This window comes from Nycticebus coucang, chromosome 11 (assembly GCF_027406575.1).
Source record: "Nycticebus coucang isolate mNycCou1 chromosome 11, mNycCou1.pri, whole genome shotgun sequence".
Taxonomy (NCBI): Eukaryota; Metazoa; Chordata; class Mammalia; order Primates; family Lorisidae; genus Nycticebus; species Nycticebus coucang.
Genome location: NC_069790.1, coordinates 84,188,380 through 84,207,259, shown reverse-complemented (window position 1 = coordinate 84,207,259; position 18,880 = coordinate 84,188,380). Strand labels below are relative to the sequence as shown.

General features: G+C 42.3%; 1 pseudogene; it reads left to right on the top strand.

Annotated features, from left to right (window-relative positions):
• The first annotated feature begins 13,613 nt into the window (after positions 1–13,613).
• Positions 13,614–15,872, top strand: LOC128560381 (S-adenosylmethionine decarboxylase proenzyme-like; annotated as a pseudogene).
• The last annotated feature ends 3,008 nt before the right edge of the window (positions 15,873–18,880 follow it).

Sequence of the window (18,880 nt, the reverse complement as noted above, 5' to 3'; positions counted from 1 at the left end):
TGAGAAGACTGAGGCTCAGAGAATAAGCCAGGATTCAAACTCAAGTAGTCTGGCACACAGTTCTATCCTCCATACCCTTTTGCCCATGGTTAGAAGAATTTCAGTCATTACAGAGCCAAAGAGAGGTACATTATCTGAGAGTATGTGGGCGGAGTGGGGGGAAGATGTTCTTTCCTGATAATCCTGAATCACTCCATTAGGATGGTCATGTAGGTTCTGTAAATGAAGTCTGTGTTCACTTTACATAATCTTGTTTAATTAAGAGAAATGTCTATTATGAAAAAGAGGGATGTCTTGATTTCTGTGGCTTGAGAATTGTCTTGAGTTCCCTCTAGGCTTGTTACCTGCCCCCACTCGTAAGTTTTCCGAAGTGTACGCAGACAAGAGTCACATGCCAGCTGTAACCATGTGGGGGATCTTACTGCTTTAGAAATACAGTTAGATATTTGGTACTGAGCCATCCAAATGAGGGCTGTTCCCTTTAAACCAGTTTCTTGAGAGGCTCTGAGGCTGCCCTTGCTGCAAACACGTCTGCAACTCTTTTTCCACTCAGCCCCTATGGCACGCAGAGAATGTTTACCCTTAGAGCAAGGAATGTGGGGACTGTCCAAGGGACATTCAAAGCCAAGTCTGTTAATAAAGCATTTATTTTTAACAGCTTTACTAAGGTCTGATTATATACCACAAAATTCATCAATGATTTTCGATGAATTTATAGAGTTGATACAATCACCACTAAAACCCAGTTTTAGGATGCTTTCATCACCCCGTGAAGTTCCCCAGTGTCCATTTACAGTTAATTTCCACTCCCACTCCCTACTCTATGTAACCACTGACCCTATTCCATCCCTATAAATCTGTCTTTTCCATATGAATGGGATTGTACTGTATGTGGCTTCTTCCACTTAGCCTTATGTTCTCAGAGTTCAGCCACATCCTCTGTCTCAGTGTCTTGTTTCATTTTATTGCTGGATAGTAAGCCCTTCATTGTAGGTCTATTTTGTTTATCCATTCACCTTTCAACCGTTGGTGGACATTTTGGTCATTTCTAGTTTGGGGCTGTCATGCACAATGCTGCTACAGACCTTCACATGCATGTCTCTGTGTGGCTATGTTTCCCTTCTGATGATAAGGATTTTAAATGTGCGATTCAATGGCCTTTCATATAGTCAGTACAGAGCTGTGTAACCATTATTATCTAATTTCAGACCATTCCACCATCTCAAATGGAAACCCCAGCCCCATCAGCCATCATTCTCTGTGGTCCCTTCCCTCTACCCCCTGGCAGCTACCGGTCTGCTTTCTGGTTCAGGGGATTTGCCTATTCTGGACATTTTCCATAAAAGGAATTAAAGCAAGCGTGGCCTTTTGTGACCGACTTCTTTCACTTAGCATAACGTTTTCAAGATTCCTCCACGTTGTAGCATGTCACTATTCTTTTTTAGTACCAAATAATATTCATCTGCATGTTCAAGAATTGTTTCTGAGATCATCAGCAAGTACAAAAAAATTTTCTTTTCCCCAAATAGGCTGTGGAAATTCGCTTCTATACAGCTCAAAAGGAGTTCATTATTCCTGACATGTATCCTAAGGGCATAAGAGGTCAACATACCTGGGTTGAGCCTTCTGAGTTTACTGATGCTTTACTCCTGTAACAAAGGAGAGAAACTAGTAAATGCAGACAGCAATCCATAGAAAAATCTCTGAAGACTCCTCTGTAGTGAGAGAATTAAATAATAACAACCTTGTAGTAATAGTTACACTACAACAGCCGTGCAACTTTCCAGAACCTGCTTATTAAACCTCAGGGCATTACCTGCACTTCACGATTTCCCTACCCAAATGAGCAGTTTCACTAACAGGTTTTAATTGATAAGGTAGAACATTTGCCTCACACAGGGAGAAAATTTGTCAAAAGAAATTAAGTGTCTGTGTGTACATATATACAATATATTACTATAAAATTTGGCATCATTTTATCATCCACACTAAAATGTCTAGGCAGACAGCCAAAAGCCTCAGAGTATATTTTCTTTTGGTCCAAATAAATAATAATGGATAATTTTAAAAGAGTTAATTATATTAAATTATAATTAGTAATATCTAAGTATGAGGTTGTTATGTTATATATTCCATGCATTGTTCAATAACTGTTTTAATTATAATTTTGGTTATGTTTTCTACACTAATAAAAGAAAAATTTCACATGCAGTACTGGATTATACCAATAGGCATAATAAGGTTAAAAAGCAATGAAACTTTGAGCGCAAATCCATGAAGAAAATTTACACCAAATTCTTCCTTTTTTTTTTTTCGAGACAGAGTCTCACTTTGTCACCCTTGGTAGAGTGCCACGGTGTCACAGCTCATGGCAACCTCAAACTCTGGGGCTTAAGTGATTTTCTTGTCTCAGCCTCCCAAGTAGCTGGGACTACAGGCGCCCACCACACAACACCAGGCTATTTTTTGTTGCAGTTATTATTGTTGTTTAGCAGGCCCGGGTGGGGTTCAAACCCTCCAGCCTTGGTGCATGCGGCCGGTGCCATAACCACTGTGCTGTGGGCACCGAACTACTTATACCAGATTCTAAGAGTATTTTAGAAAATATTATATTGATATATATTTAAATGGAGTCATAATAATAAGCAATCAAATACTAGCAAACAAACCAAACATTTCTCTGCTTTATAAAACTAATAATACAATGTCAACTAGCAAAATCACCACAGAAACTTTATAAGAGAGAGAGAAATCAGAGGGAGGGAGAAAGAATAAGAGAGAAAGGAGAAAATCAGAAAGACAAAATTCCAGGTATCAAGTTCTGATGTTAAAAAAGTTCACCTTCACCAATCTGCCTCACAGCTACTATTCATATTAATGTACTATAACCCATATTGTTATTCTTTTATTCATTGTCATTAGTAATTGAAATTATTAAACCTTTTTTTCCCCTCTTAGCTATACAAGATTGAGCAGTATTAGTAAAATTAGTAAACCCAAGTTAGCCAGTGCTAGCCTGGAATCTTATGTCAAAGAAAGGACCCATTTTTGGCAAACATGTGTCAATGGGGCTTGAGTCAGGTGATTCTGGTTTGGAAGGACAAAAGCATCCCAAGGTCTTCCTTGGACCAACAGTAGTAATCTCATGTGTCATATATCGGAGGCTCTAGATCGGTAAAGATGGAGAAGGACTGGGGGACTTGGTGAACAGAGAGAGAGAGAGAGATTTTCCAGAGGCCAATAAACAGGATAAAGAGAAAAGGGGCACCGAACTACTTACACCATCCATGTTAAGTTCTTTAGAGGTATCTGGATGCAGAGTTTAGTCAATCTCAGAATCTGTTCCCTTTTGAAGTCAAGAAATAAAGCCTCAGAATAACAATGCTGGATGCAGTACCACATGATGCCAGCACAGCGGCCGATTCTCTGTCAGAGGCTCTGCATGACCTGAGAGCGCCCTGACTCAGCTCTTCATGCCTTCTTGCACCTGTGTCTGGGGCCTGCTTTGTGGAGACATGCAGAAGGCGGTGGGGAGAAGGGCCCCTGCCCTGCCACCTGCTGTTCCTGCACAGATGACCCTCCCCTTCACCCCAGGCTATGGCAGAGTCATCCAGGGAAGATAGCCTACCTTCAGGTCTGGGCATACAGAAGGGAGCAGGCAGCTACCCTAGATTTGAGTTCCAACCACTGTGTCCCTAATTGCAGGCTTCTCTTTTAAGGTGCAGGTGCTAAGAGGGCTCTCTTCTGCTCACTGTCCAAATTAAGGCCTCTTACAACGGGAAATTGGGATAAGCTGCTGCTGCTGGGGAAGCTGTGGGCTCTTCTATGGGAGATATGAACATTAGTGGATCGGTCTTGGAACCTAGCCTGGACATAGATTTGGGGTCGGTGGGACAGAGACTTCTGGAAGTTCTCATGTAGACTGACCAAAGACTCTTGGCCTGCTGTGTTCCAACTTCCCCCGACCCACCTTGACTGACACTCACTGTCCTTCACACTAGGGACTTCACATCCCACCTGCAGCTTCCTGCCCAAGAAGTAATCCTTGAACAACCAGATACCTCAACCAGCTATATGAACCAGCAACATAGAGATAATATAAAGACCTCAAAGACCAAGTCCCGGTGAAAATAGCTTAGCCCAGCTGAAGATCTCATGATTTTAATAATTCACTCCTAAGCTATTTAATGTGCACCTATTGTTTGCCCAAAACTGATCAAACTGTCGGGGATCTACCAGTGGATGAACGAGACGAAAATCCTGCTAGGAAGAAAAATAAAGTGTGAGGCTGAGCACAGTGGCGCATACCTGTAGTCCTAGCACTCTTAGAGGCTGAGGCAGGAGGATGATAACTTGAACTCAGGAGTTCGAGATCAGCCTGAGCAAGAGTGAGATTTCATCTCTACTAAAAATAGTAAGAATTAGCTGGCTAGTGTGGCGGGAGCCTGTAGTCCCAGCCACTCAGGAGGCTGAGGCAGAGGAGCCTCAGGAATTTGAATGCCAGCCCAGGAATTTGAAGTTTCTGTGAGTTAGGCTGATACCATGGCACTGTTGCCTGGGCAACAGAGTGAGACTCTGTCAAAAGGAAGGAAGGAAGGGAGAGAGGAAGAAAAAGAAAAAGAAAGCAGGGAAGGGAGAATTAAAGGGGGGAGGAGTGGGTCCCAGTAAAAAGTAGGTTGCACGAGGAGGGTTTGGCTGTGGAAGTGGTATGGTTGAGCAGATGTGAAAGAAGTGAGAGTGTGAGTCCTGAGCACCCAGGCGGGGTCCTCAAACTGCGGCCCACAGGCCACCTGAGGCAGTGTGAATTGTATTTGTTCCCATTTTGTTTTTTACTTCAAAATAAGATATGTGCAGTGTGCATGGGAATTTGTTCATAGTTTTTTTTTTTTTTTTTAACTATAGTCTGGCCCTCCAACGGTCTGAGGGACAGTGAATTGGCCCCCTGTTGAAAAAGTTTGAGGACACCTGACCTAGAGGAATAGAGGTCGGGGCAGAAGGACAGCAAGTAGAAAGGCCCCACTCTGGGGGCTTCAGGGAGCCAGGGTCAGAGTGAGCAGGAGAGAGCTGAGGGAACGAGTTCATGGGGCCAGGCTGTGTAGGCCTCATAGGCACTGGGAAGGGCTTTGGCTTTTACTCTGGGTAAAACAGGGACTCACAGGAGCATTTTGAGTCAAGAAAAGGCCTGAACCCTCTGCCTGTGATGGGACAGCTCTCAGCGTCCCCTGGCTGGCCTGATGGCACCCACACAGAGGAGTGCCTGTGAAGCCTGTGGGAAGAGAGGAGGCGGAAGCAAGGAGCAAACAGGAAGAGGGGGCTGTGCTTAGGAGCGGGAGGGAGGAACTTGGGGCCACAACCACTAACAGTCACGTGGCAGCCAGCACAGAGAGGGAGGTGACATGAACACAGGCATGGTCTAGAACCAAATACCTACCTGCCTACAAGACCCCGGAGGGCTCCATAGCCCATAAAAATTATGGTTTTGACTTATCAACAAAAAGCTAAACGGTGACCAAGGGAGGGAGTGGGTTTCACTTTCTTAGACCGTGGGCTTACACCATCATTGGGAACAGTCTTCCAGGCATCCCAGGCCACTCGCACTGTTTGTGTTCCCTGCTGCTGTGTGCTTTGAATTGACATTGTAAGCTGCTTTACCTATGAGCATATGCCAGTTGCTATGGGTGAGATATTATACGTCTATTTTAGCCTTTGGAAGGTCCCCAGGTATATAAGGGAGCAAGACAAAGACTTCCCGGAGGTCCAATGCTGAGTATTCACGGACAGTGCCAGGAGCTCCCTGATACATGACATGGGACAGCTGAGTGATCAGATGCCGCCCGACACCTGGTCTAAAGCAGAGGATCCAAGAATAAAGGACCTGGGAAAGGGAGATGGGCGGGGACCTTGTGATGAGTGATTTTGGGGAGCCCCCTTACATCTTCTCTATTTTTCAAAATAATGCTCATTCATTGCATTTTTTCTACTGCAAATTACAGGAGGGTCTGAAGTCAAAAAATCCTTCCTCTTTAGTCTCTCCAACCACACACAGTTGCAGTTAACAATTTGGTGTTTCTCTCCTAGACTTTTTCCCGCATGTATATGATTCCTTACATGTAAGTATCTCACGTAAGTCTGTATCACACACATACATACACATATACGTAGAGTCCTGCTTTACTTATTTTACTTATTTTTTCATCCTCTCCCAAATTAGAGTAGGTGTATAGATCTGCCTCATTCTTTCTTTTTTTTTTTGTTTTTTAAATAAGTTTTAAAAAACTGTGGTAAAACATACATAACATAAAATTTACCATCTTAACCATTTTGAGTATCCAGTTCTATGGCATTAAGTACATTACACCCTTGTGTGCCTCCCTTTCGTGGGCTTTGGAGTTCAGCTACCTACATTCAAACCCCAGCTTCTATGCCACATGGCCTTGGGTAAGTTATTTAACCTTTGGAAGCCTGAGTTTCATCCCTTATATTGTTATTATCCCAATTTCTAAAATTGGGGTAATAACACCATCCACTTCATAGAAGTGTTGTAAAGATCAAACACATTATCAACAATTAAATTACTCAGAGCAGTGCCTAGCGCGTAAGAAGTATTAGCTATGGGACAAATTATATTTAATTATAAGGATAGATCATGATTTATCTAACCAATGCCCTACAAGGGTCAGTTAATATATTTTGGTAGATAGCTTCTGGCCATCCTGGAGACATCAGTTGCAATTTGAACCTGTTCTTCTATGCTTCCTTTTGGACAGGTGATGTGACCGGCAGTCTGGGAAGAGCACTTCCAAAGCACTTATTTCATATATCTGAGAAGCCAAAGTCACAGGAAACATCCTTCCCTGGCATAAATTTAGTTGGTTTTATATCTAACTGAAAGATAAGTATAAGCTCTAAAGTGATCAAAAGACTTCAAGGTAAAAACTGGAAAAAATAAAACCATAAAAGTTCTAGAAGTAAAGATGAGAGAACTCTTTTATAACCTTGGAGAGGGAAATACTTTCTAACGAAAAGGAAAGAGGAAGCCATAAAAGATTGATAAATTCAGCTATACAAAGAGGAAAAAAGTACATCAATTACATGTATCTTCATGATACAAACACTAAAAAGTAGAAAAGATCAAGAAAAATTTTTGTAACTTCTATTAAAGACAAAGGGTTGATCTTGCTTTATAACATGTGCTTAAACATAAGTTTAGAGAAAGATCAACAATCCAGTAAAACAAATTAACAAAGAACATGAGCAGACAGTCCACAGAAAAAGAAATATACAAGGCTCATAAATATATAGAAATGTTCAAACTCACACAGAGTAAGAGAATTGCAATTCAAACTATACCAGAATGTCATCTTCCCTCCAGCAGACTGGTAAAATCCCAAGGTTTGACAACATGCTCTGTTGGTAAGACTTGAGGAAACAGGCATTCATACATCACAAAAGAAAGTATAAATCTGGTTCAAACTTTTTGGAGGACAATTTGGCAAAATCTATTATAGTGAGCTGAGTGGTGGCCCCGAAGATAAGTCTGTGTTCTAATCACTTGAACCAGAGAATATGACTTTATGTGGCTAAGATGTGAGTAAGCTAAGGATCTTGACAGGAGGAGTTTATCCCAGACTATTGTGTGGGCCCTGAGTACAATCACATGTATAACCAGATCACATGTGTACTAGTCACATGTGTGATAAGAACACGAGAGGCAGAGGGAGTTTTGAGGTGACACACAGAGGAGCCCCAGAGAGGAGAGAAAGGCAATGTGAGGGTGCAGGCAGAGAGTGGACTGGTGTAGCCACAAGCCGAGGAATGGTCATAGCCCCCAGGATCTGGAAGAGACAAGGAACCAATTCTCTGGATCTCTAAAGGGAATGTGGCCCTGCTGACACCTTGAAGCCAGACATCTGGTGTCCAGAATTATGAGGGAATAAATTGTGAGAAAAACTAATACATGATCGAACTTACATATACAATTGGCAAACAAACAAATTACAAATACAAATAAAACGACAGATGTAAACATTGGCGACATTACCATCCCTCCTCCTCCCACTCAGAGGCGGTTGGAAAGGTGCAAGACCAAATGTTAACTGACCTCTAGGACAGAAGTTGCTGTGGGCATTTTGTAAGTGAGAAGCAGCAATAAAGAGTTACCATGATTCATCAATGAGCCGGTCCAAACAGCGATGACTTCCCCACGCTGCCTGTCACCAGGAGAAGCACAGCCATACCTTTCTGTACAGTAGGTCCACTTCTTGTCATTGTTTTCCCCACATATTTACTTAGACAAATGACGAATATAGAAGTTTACCCAATGTAGTTTTGTGTGTGATAGTAACAGATTAGAAATAATCCAATGTCGGGTGGCGCCTGTGGCTCAAGGAGTAGGGCGCCGTTCCCATATGCCGGAGGTGGCGGGTTCTAACCCAGCCCCGGCCAACAGAAAAAAAAAAAAAAAAAGAAATAATCCAATGTCCTTGTCAACAAGGGACTAGTTAAATAATAATTTATAGGACACCCATATGATGGAATGTTATACAGTTGTTTTAAAAGATCAAGAAACTTCTCTATGGACAAATATGGGAAATTTTCCAAAATACGTTAAGTAGAAAAAGAAAAGTATAGGACAACACACATAAAATGCTAACATTTCTGTAAAAGAGGGGGAGAGGTAGAATAAAAAGTATATTTATATGTGATTAATAAATGTGATTATCTGAGAAATGGTTTGCCAGCAGGAACGAAAATATGATGGATGGAGTCAGGGTGGCAATTGGGCTTTTCACTATTTGGCTTTTTCTAAATGTATTTTAAGATTTAGAATCATGTGAATATGGTATTATAAAAAGAAAAATAAGGCTTTTCTCAAACATTTGTGGAACCTGAGCGCAGAGTACAGATGGAGAGCCACATTGTATAAGTGTAAACATTTAAAAGTTATAAATTAGTCTGGGCACAGGAGCTCATGGCTGTAATCCCAGCACTACAGGAGGCTGAGGCTGGAGGATTGCTTGAGGCCAGGAGTTTGAGACCATCCCGGGCAACACAGCAAGACTCCATCTTTACAAAAAAATTTTAAAAATTAGCCAGGTGTGGTGGCACATGGCCCCATTACTTGGGATACTGAGGTAGGAGGATCACATGAGCCCAGGGGTTCAAGGGTGGAATGAGTGTGATCATGTCACTGCACTCCAGCCTAAGTGACAGAGAACTTATCTCTAGAAAATATATATATGTATAAATCAAGATAACAGTTAAATAAAATGTTCTTTTCTACTTTGACAAACTTTCTTAATGATGAAATAGAAAAAGATAAGTATAAATTGTGAAAGTTGGCAAAATATCAAACATAGAATAAAATTATTAGTCTGATTTGTTGGGAATGATAATAAAATAAAGGCATGTAATCATGATATATTTTATATTTATTCCATACATTCCTTTTCTTTCTCTCATTTTAATAAAAACACTAATTATGTAGTTATAATCAAGATTTTTGTGTAATTAGAGTCCTATTGATAGTAACATCAAGTCAGACAGTATTCCTGGAGTAATTGACGTTTTTATGTTTTTTTCTTAAATGAGTTTCAATATGAGGAAATTGCTCTGCTGAGGCAGAAACAACTGGGATTGTCAATAACTTTTCAAAGCAACAGTTAGGCTGGAAACAAACCATAAAATTTATGTATCACACACAAACATTATAATCAGGTCTTCTTTCTTCATTTCATTGGAGAAATTATTACGAAACACAGTAGAATCTCTGTAAGTTGTCCACCCACGGGACCATAACAAACTGGTCAATATACTGAGGTGCCCAACACAAGGAACTAGACCTAAGGTACTGAAACGTATATGGGGTGCATGTCCAGTCTATGAAAACTAGGTCGGTGGCGCCCGTAGCTTAGTGGGTGGAGTGCCGGCCACATACACCAGGGCTGGCGGGTTCAAACCCGGCCCGGACCAGCTTAAAAAAAACAATGACAACTGCAATAACAAAAAAAATAGTTGGGAGTTGTGGCACCTGTAGTCCCAGCTATTTGAAGGCTGAGGCAAGAGAATCGCTTAACCCAAGAGTTTGAGGTTGCTGTGAGCTGTGATGCCATGGCACTCTACCCAGGGCAACAGCTGAACACTCTGTCTCAATAAATAAATTAATTAATTAATTTAATTAAATAAAATGAGGCACATAAAATTATTTAAAAAAAAGAAAACTAGGTCAACTTAAGGAGGTGGTCACTGTAGGGAGGTGGTTGACACTGGAGCTTCCACTGTACTTTAATTTTATCATATAAACCACCAACGCTCAAATTTCCTGTCTCCATCTCTCAAAGAAATATTTAGATCAATACAATGTTTCTTAGATTCTTCTCATTTCAAAAATTTCAGTGCTGAGAAATTGTAAAGAAAACTAGAATTAGCCTACCTTCTTCAGTGTTCTACTTCAAAGGACTCAAACTCTCAGAACTTGCCTAGGTCTTCCTGAAATATCAATGTCATTGGCTTCCTTTAAATTGAGAGATTGTGTAAACCTAAATAAAATAAATTATGAAAAAGCATCTGTGATACTTAAGAAGGCACTCATTATTACAGAGATTGATAATTGGTTAATAAAAGGAACTCTGAAATTAATGGACACAGGTGAGACCATTGTCAACATAAATGCAGTCAGCAATAAACTACTCTTCTTCAAAGCATCTCAAATCATAACCCTGAAGAAGTGATAGCAAACAGTTTCAGAGAACTGCCAAGAGTACACAGAAAACCCAAATAAGCCATCCAAGACAGATGGAGACAGATGGGTAGGGCTAGGCAATAAAACTTTTTCTAAAGAGAATGACTAGGGGGAGAAAAATCACATGTCTCAGAAGAAAAGGTAATTAATCCAATTATTTCAAGGAAGTTGAGTTTCTCCTTGCTACAGTGTTTTTGGAATACATATGTGGCTGTGACCTTGAAAGTGTGGTCATCTATTTATAGTATGTATAGTAGCAAGGGTCTCAGACAAAATTATAACACCTTGAGTACTATATTAAAATGCATTATATAGAGTAAAAAAATGATGTTCTTATTTGGCTCCAGGCGTCCCTGAAGATACCAACCCCTATACAGCTCAGAGATGTGAAAAGACCCTGTGTACAGATGGGCAGGTTTGCATCATGTGGACACTATACTTTCAATTTGCATTTGGGTGTAGATATGGAACCCCAGGATACGGAGAGACAACTGTATTATGAAAAAAATCTGCATATAAGTGATCACACACTTCAAACCCGTCTTATTCAAGGGTCAACTATACGTGAAACATTAGGAAATGAGAGAAATGTCATGGTGAAAGCTAAGTTACAAAATGAAAGCATAATGGGTCAAAGGCACAACTGAACAAAGTCTATACATGTGGACTCCTAGAAACAGACTGAACAGGATGTGTGCTTCAGCTGACGTCTTTCTGCATGCAGGGAGTCGGAAAAAAGGAGAGAGTGACAGGGCAGCATCCCACCCATCCTGCACTGCCCAGCAGAGAGGGCCTGACATCTGAGAAAGACAAGAGCATTGAGGCCATCAAAAAAAAAAATTTGATGTTCTTATTACTCACTAAAGGGATATATCTTAAAGTCAACTGAATAAGAGAAAATGGTTTTTAGAGAGCAAGAGAGAAAAAGCAACCTGAAGGTGGTCCACTACATAGAAAGAGGATTAGATGAAATGAGCACTGAGTGTATGGACTTATCAATGTAGGAGGAGTGTCACACTCAAGAACACTGGTTAGCAAGCCAAAACAGTTTCAAAATAGTTCAAGTTCTTTATTTGATTCCTCAACACCAAGAAAGGGATTGGGGATGGACACAAAACCCCTTTCAATGAGAACTTGCTTTTGAACCTGCAGTGGGCACGATGGGGCCTGAAGTGCATTGCTTCTGAGACCTCTTCCTTTCCAGGGCAACCAACTTCCTGTGACTGAGAAAGTTGGGGTGCAAAGGCACATTCCTTCTGGCTTGGCACAGAACACGTTCTGCAGAGCTCCCTGCCTTTTTGACCAAGGTTACACTGACCCTGCTGCATTGCAGTTCAGCTGCTTTCTCTGCCTAACCCTATGTCTTTCTTCTTCCCTTCATAGGTGTAGATTCTTAATAAATATCTTGCACTCCAAACTCCATCTCAGCTTCTGCTTACAGAGAACCCAACCTATGAGAGTTGGTACCAAGAGAGGCCCAAGAAAGAAGGCAGTAAGTCCGGTGGCAGAGCAGTAATCAGCTGCCTCTGACTGGCAGTGGGGACCCATCACTGGTGGCAGGAGGAACTCACACAGCTCTGGGGTGAGGTGACATTCCAGTTAAAACTTCCATCTGCAGTGAATTTGAAGGGCGTGTTCGTAGAAGCAAATGAACTAGCTGGAATGATTTCAGGCAATTGAGATATATGGAAAAAAGGGCAGGTGTTGGATAGTGACTGCTAAGAGCCAATGATGCTCTACAAAAAGATAATGAACATGTGAGGGCTGGAGTAATAAGTCTTTCAAAATCCAGATGTGAAAACCAGAGGGCCTTTATAGATGCATGCAAAGAAGTTCTCATCTTCTCTATGAAAATGGAAAGAGTCAAAGGCCTAGTGCAGGAGGGTTGATTCCCTAGACGCCTCTGGACTTACTGAGCCCATAGACTACAGATGTTGCTCACCTACTCTATTTGGAGCAAGTGCCCTCCAGAAAACAATGCAGAAGCCTCTCTCTCTTCAAGGCATCATGTAACATCTACTCCAATAACTGTGCTATGAAGAAAGGGTTATACCTACATACTTCAAGGACTGTTAGAATCAAGGTCCAAATAGACACTGACACCCAGGGACTTGAACCATGATAATAGCACCGTTGTTACAGTAAGGTATGTGTGGAGAGTAGGAAATAAATAAAACTTTATTCAAATTCTGGCTTCATAGGCGGGGTGCAGTGTTTCACGCCTGTAATCCTAGCACTCTGGGAGGCCAAGGCAGGTGGATTGCTCGAGCTTAGGAGTTCAAGACCAGCCTGAGCTAAAGTCAGACCCCATCTCTAAAAATATCTGGGCATTGTGGTGGCTGCCTGTGGTCCCAGCTACTTAGGAGGCTGAGGCAGAAGGACCACTTGAGCCAAAAGTCTGAGGTTGCTATGAGCTATGACACCATGGAACTCTACCAAGGAAACAAAGTGAGACTCTGTCTCAAAAAAAAATTCTGGCTCCAGATTTCCTGTGTCCATAAAGGTGGTCCTCATCATTTGCCAGCACTATGATGGACTTCCCATCCTTTATTGTATTTATACCCAGCCTTACACGGTATGGCCAACAACATTAGCTAGTGCTGGCTCTTTTCTCCCTAACAGGGAAGAGACAGACTACAAGAGACTGAACTGTATCTGCCGCTATTTCCAACAGACCCATGTCCAACTTTCACTCACAAAAAGAAGCAGAGAAAATTTAATAGTTCTGTGTTTAAGAAAAGTTCATATAAAATTATAGCAGAAAAAGGAACCTGAACTTTAGTAACACAGCTGGAACAATCCGTAGCGGTGGGGAAAGAAGTTTGGTTTAGTAGATTTTCTGTGGTTGTTGGTTGTCCACTAGTTTCACATGATGGAAGCTATATGTTTTTTTGAAAGGATGGAGAAGCTTCTGGAGGTCTCCCAGCAGCAACCTGATGCAAACCAAGGATCTGGTGATCTTCGCTCTATCCCAAGATCTGGGTGGGGCATCCTTTTAAAGGATGTGCAGTGTTCAATTATAACTGTTGCCAGGGTCCTGTCCTGGGAGCAGGATCCTTCAAGACCTGTGGAAATGGGTGATTGACTGGGAAAAATGAAAGTAAAAGCAGTGAGAGATAAAGAGACAGTGTACTCAGCCCTACTATGAAACAAATTTATGGCTTTCACATGAAAGCTATAACCCAGTTATAACCTAAGAATAGGGGGTAAGGGTAAGGGGGGGGAGGATGGGCGGAGGGTGATTGGTGGGATTACACCTGCGGTGCATCTTACAAGGGTAGATGTGAAACTTAGTAAATGTAGAATGTAAATGTCTTAACACAATAACTAAGAAAATGCCAGGAAGGCTATGTTAACCAGTGTGATGAAAATGTGTCAAACGGTCTATAAAACCAGGGTATGGTGCCCCATATCACATTAATGTACACAACTATGATTTAATAATAAAAAAAAATTAAATTAAAAAAAAAGAGACAGGACACACAGAATAGAGTTCTAAAGAGTGGGCACAGGAGTCCACTGCAAGCTTATGAGGCTTCAGCAAGTGGCCCTGAGTGCTTGTCCCAGACAGATTTTATTGAAGGCATTTTCTTATTTAGCCAAAGAGGTAAACTGAGGAAGGGAGTAAAAATGTCAGTAGTTTCTCTGAGTAAGCATGTTAGCTCTTATTCTATCTATAATCATTAACTTTAAGGGTCTGGGCAGCTTTGAGAAATCCAGAACCTGAGCCTTGTGTGGGGCAGCCTCCTGCCTATGATCACACACATAGATCCCTTGGGAGAGGTTAGACCCCTCTAGTTTCTCTGTGGAGCAGATGCAGTGACATCAGTTCTCCTCTGAATTACTGGTGGAAAAGAGGAATTCTCCCCTTATCTCCACCTGGAGGTGTTTCCCTCTATGGTTAGGGTACAAGCTCTCCTGCCCATATCTCAGGGCTCGAGCTATTCCCTTAATCTCTGCCCTGGACATTATGCAAATCCCCACAATGGATATTTGCTTCTGGAAGGTTGTTGGCGGTTGACTGGGCAGGGGTCGGCCTGGTTAATTTTCTTTCTCAAGCCTTGCTCACAGCTTCTACTATGGCCCTTGTTCTTCAGAGTGCTTATAGGTGTAGCAGGGATGTTGCAAGCTGTTTCCCTTACAGGTCAGGCTTCCAGTAAAAGCAGAAACTGCCCAGACAAGTAATTCAACTGTTATTTTTAGAGTAAGCCAGCTAAATTGTTTTTATTCCGGCTTGCTCAGCTTATTTCCTGTGTTTTTTCCCCCCTTCTGGGGGTGTTTTCCCTTACCAAGAATGGAGTGTTCAGTCTCCATTCTTCCTGCAACTGTGACAAAAACTGACAAGCAGGAAGCTTATGTACTCAGTGAGAGCAGCACGTTTGTCACCAAGAGATGTTTCATTCTGAAGACTCTCTTCCTTAAAGCATCGATTTCCTGTTGAAGTTTGCTATGAATTATAATGGGTTTGACTAAATCCAAAATTTCATGAAGCCTTCCCACCAAGGGTACCCATAGCAGAATTTCCAAGAAGAAATAGAATTTCTAAATGCAATTTTCCCCAATGGAGCAACATATCATATGGGATGTATGAATCCTGACTGTTGGCACTTACATACTCTGGATTTCCCAGAGATTTGAGTAATCAGTCAACCAGATCAAACCCTGGAAATACTGATGAGTGAGCTTGACCAGCAGTTATGGGCCAGTTCTACATGAAAGATGGTGTTACTGCAAAGGATGCTACTCCTGAGAACAGAGTTCATGACCTGATACCAGATTCTGTCATTGATGCTGCCTTGTTGAATCCCTGTGGGTATTCAATTATTGGAATGAAATTAGATGGGACTTATTGGACTAGCCACATCACTCCAGAACCAGAATTTTCCTATGTGAACTTTGAAACAAACTTAAGACTCCTATAATAACCTGATCAGGAAAGTTATGGAAGTCTTCAAGCCAGGAAATTTGTCACCACATTGTTTGCTCATCAGAGTTCTGAATGTTGCACAGTGCTTTCTCTGCCCTGAAGATTGAAGACTTTAAACATCTTGATTGTCAGACTCCTATGTTCAATGATTGCAATTTTGTGTTTACCAATTTTGCTAAGCAGCAGCAACAACAGCAGAGTTGATTAAGAAAAATGAAGAAAAAAACACAATAAGACATGTAGAAGGTGGTGGCTGCTTTCTGGATGTTAATAATGGGGGTCATGCTTTCCATAACCACTGCCACTTTGTAGGTGCGGGAAGCCCTAGATGTAATGTTAGTGTAATCATTCTGAATTCTATGTATGAAGAGTTAGATGCCTTGTATAATGATCTCTTCTGTGTTTGGTTATTCTATGCCACTCTTGCCGTGAAATTGAAATGCATGTAGACAAACCTTTTACTATATGGAACTTTAGAGCATTTGTGAAAACAATTTAATTTGGTTTATGTGCAGTGTAACATTTCTCCAGATATCCTCCCAGATTCCCCACAGACCAGGCTTCTTTTCTCCTTAGGGACTGGCCTCAGCCTAACCATCTGAGACTGCTCTATTAAATTGCTGCCAGAATTTTATATCCAGTTACCTCCACTTTCTAGAACTTATTCTTTACTAATGTTATTGGAACAGCCTCTACTTCATATAGATGTTTTCTGCAACTGCAATTAAAATTTTTCTCTCCCTGCAAAAAAATCACCCAGTGTCATGTATTCAGCTATAGCAGCAGAAATGGACTAAAACATATGGTGTCTTTCTAGAGAAATTATATAGCTTTGGTTCATGGTATGTGTTCATTGATTTGATGAATATCAAATCCTTTTTATCACCATTAAGAAAGGGGATTAGAAGTGGTTCACATTCATAAAATGGGCAAACATGTTCATTTGCAGTTTTTCCCTAGATCTGTGCAAACATCTTCCCTCTGATGTACCACAAAGAGATTTGGATTATCTTGACATTCCACAGAGCACAATATTGAACTACTTTGTAATGGACATTTTGTTATTGGGATCAGATGAACAAGAGGTGACTAGCATGCTGGAAATCATGGTGAGGCTCAGGTGCTCCAAAAGGTGGAAGACCAACTCTTTGAGTACAAAAGGGCCAGCTATATCCATTAAAATGTTACGGTCCAGTGGTCAGGAGGTTGCTGGACATCTCCTCAGGAAAAGGAAAATTACTCACCGCATCTTTTACCTCTGTCTACAAAGAACGTGCAGTGCATGGTGGGCCTCTTTGGGCTCTGGGGGCATCATATTCTACAGTTAGAAATACTTCTCCAGCTCCCATACTGAGTGAGGTGAAAGGCTGATGGATTGAGAGCTACAAAACAGGGAAGGGCTCTGCAGCAGGTTCAGGCTGCAATGTGAGCAGCGGTCCTGTATGCATCACATGAGTCAGCAGATCCCACAGTGTTGAAAGCATAAGTGGTAGGAAAAGATGCTGTGCGGGGTTTGTGTGCATGCAGTGGAGAGCAGCTGCCCTGCAGCTTCACTCACGGTGCCTTTGAAAGACAGTGGCAAAAGAGAATTCTTTCATGGACAGAACTTTGGGTAAATCTGGTTAAGTACTATGTATGGCTCAAAGTTGGAATATTTATAAATTCATAGGTGGTACCAAATGGGCCAGCCAAGTGTTCAGGGGCCTGGATGAAAAAAATTGGAAGATCTAGGACAAGGAGATTTGTGGGGAGCATGCGGTTGGGCAAATGGGCACAAAGTGTGAAGGCCTTTGCATCATATATCAGCATACACCAGGCGGTATCCATCATAGAATAGGCAATAAGCAGCCAAGTAGACAAAAGGATCACACCGGACTTTGTCATCAGCCAGCACGTGAACAGAGGCACCATGGTGGCAAAGGGAAAGGTGACACAGCAGCCTGGACTCCCATTGACTCAGACCGATCTGCTACTGATCATCCACTCTGAGGGGAAGAGAAAAGGCCTAAGATTAAATATTGCTATTGTTGACTATCAAGTAACAGAGTCCAGCATGGAGCCCCCTGACATGGCACCATTCTTTAGAGAGACCATCTGGCCAACTAGGCAGCAAGGTGACTTCACTGGGTTCCTTCACTCCTGGAAAGGCAATGGTTCAGGAATGCACGTGTACTCTGGGTACAGAGCTGCTCTCCTGCCTGCAGGCCTCAGCCAACACTTTGTCCAAGTGTTTGATCCTCTGGTATGAGAGCCTACATAGCATCACATCAGACCATGGGACCCACTTCACAACAAAGGAGGTGCAGGACTGAGTCTGGGTCTGTGGGATCCACTGGTTGTGGCACATACTGCACCTCCCAGAAGTTGCTGGCCTGAGGATATGTTGAAACAGCCTGCTGAGGGCACAGCTGCTTAGGCCAAGGCATTCCTCCACAGAACTGGGGTAGCAACCTCTAGGAGGCAGGGTATTTCTTGAATGAAAGAACTTTACAAGCTACCTCTAAGAGAAAGGATGGATGGGGCCAGGCAGCAAGGGTGGAGGCCGAGTGGAGACACTCACCATCACTCTCAGTGACCTAGCCAGGGAGAGGTCTTGTGCTTGTTCATGTCTGGGCTCTGCAGGGTTAGAGACCTGGTTTTCACAGGAGGCGCACTTTTTGCCAGGGGACAAAGTAAGAGTCCCCTGAATTATAAGCAGTCTCTTGAATTATAAGCTTTGCCTTGCAACCAGGCAGTCTGGGCTCCTCATGTTCATGGACCAGTAGGTAGAAGTGAACGCATCTTGTTGGCAGGTGTGAGTGCCTCCCATGGTCAGGATGAGGCACTCACACCTGCGCAATGGGGACAGGAATAACCAGAGGGAATGCCCTGCTGCGTTCCCTAGGAATGCTATAGAGCTGTATGTAGCAATGTTGGCCTATGAAGGGCATGGTGACCCCAACCTCAGGCCTCTGGCAACAAAGGTCTGGACACCAGGTAGGCTACTGCGGCCAGTAGAAGCAGTAGCTGAGGGTGACAGGAATTTAAAATGGACAGTGAAAGAGGGAGACAATATTAGTTATAGTCTAAGACCAGCTACAGCCTGATACCAATCTCCCAAGTTTGCTCTCAGGAAGAGAGTCCCACAGCACGCTGGGAGAACTGCACTGCAGACATGTTTGGAAAAGTGGCTCTGAGCCCTGTGTTGGGAGAATGTGGTAGTCACAGAGATG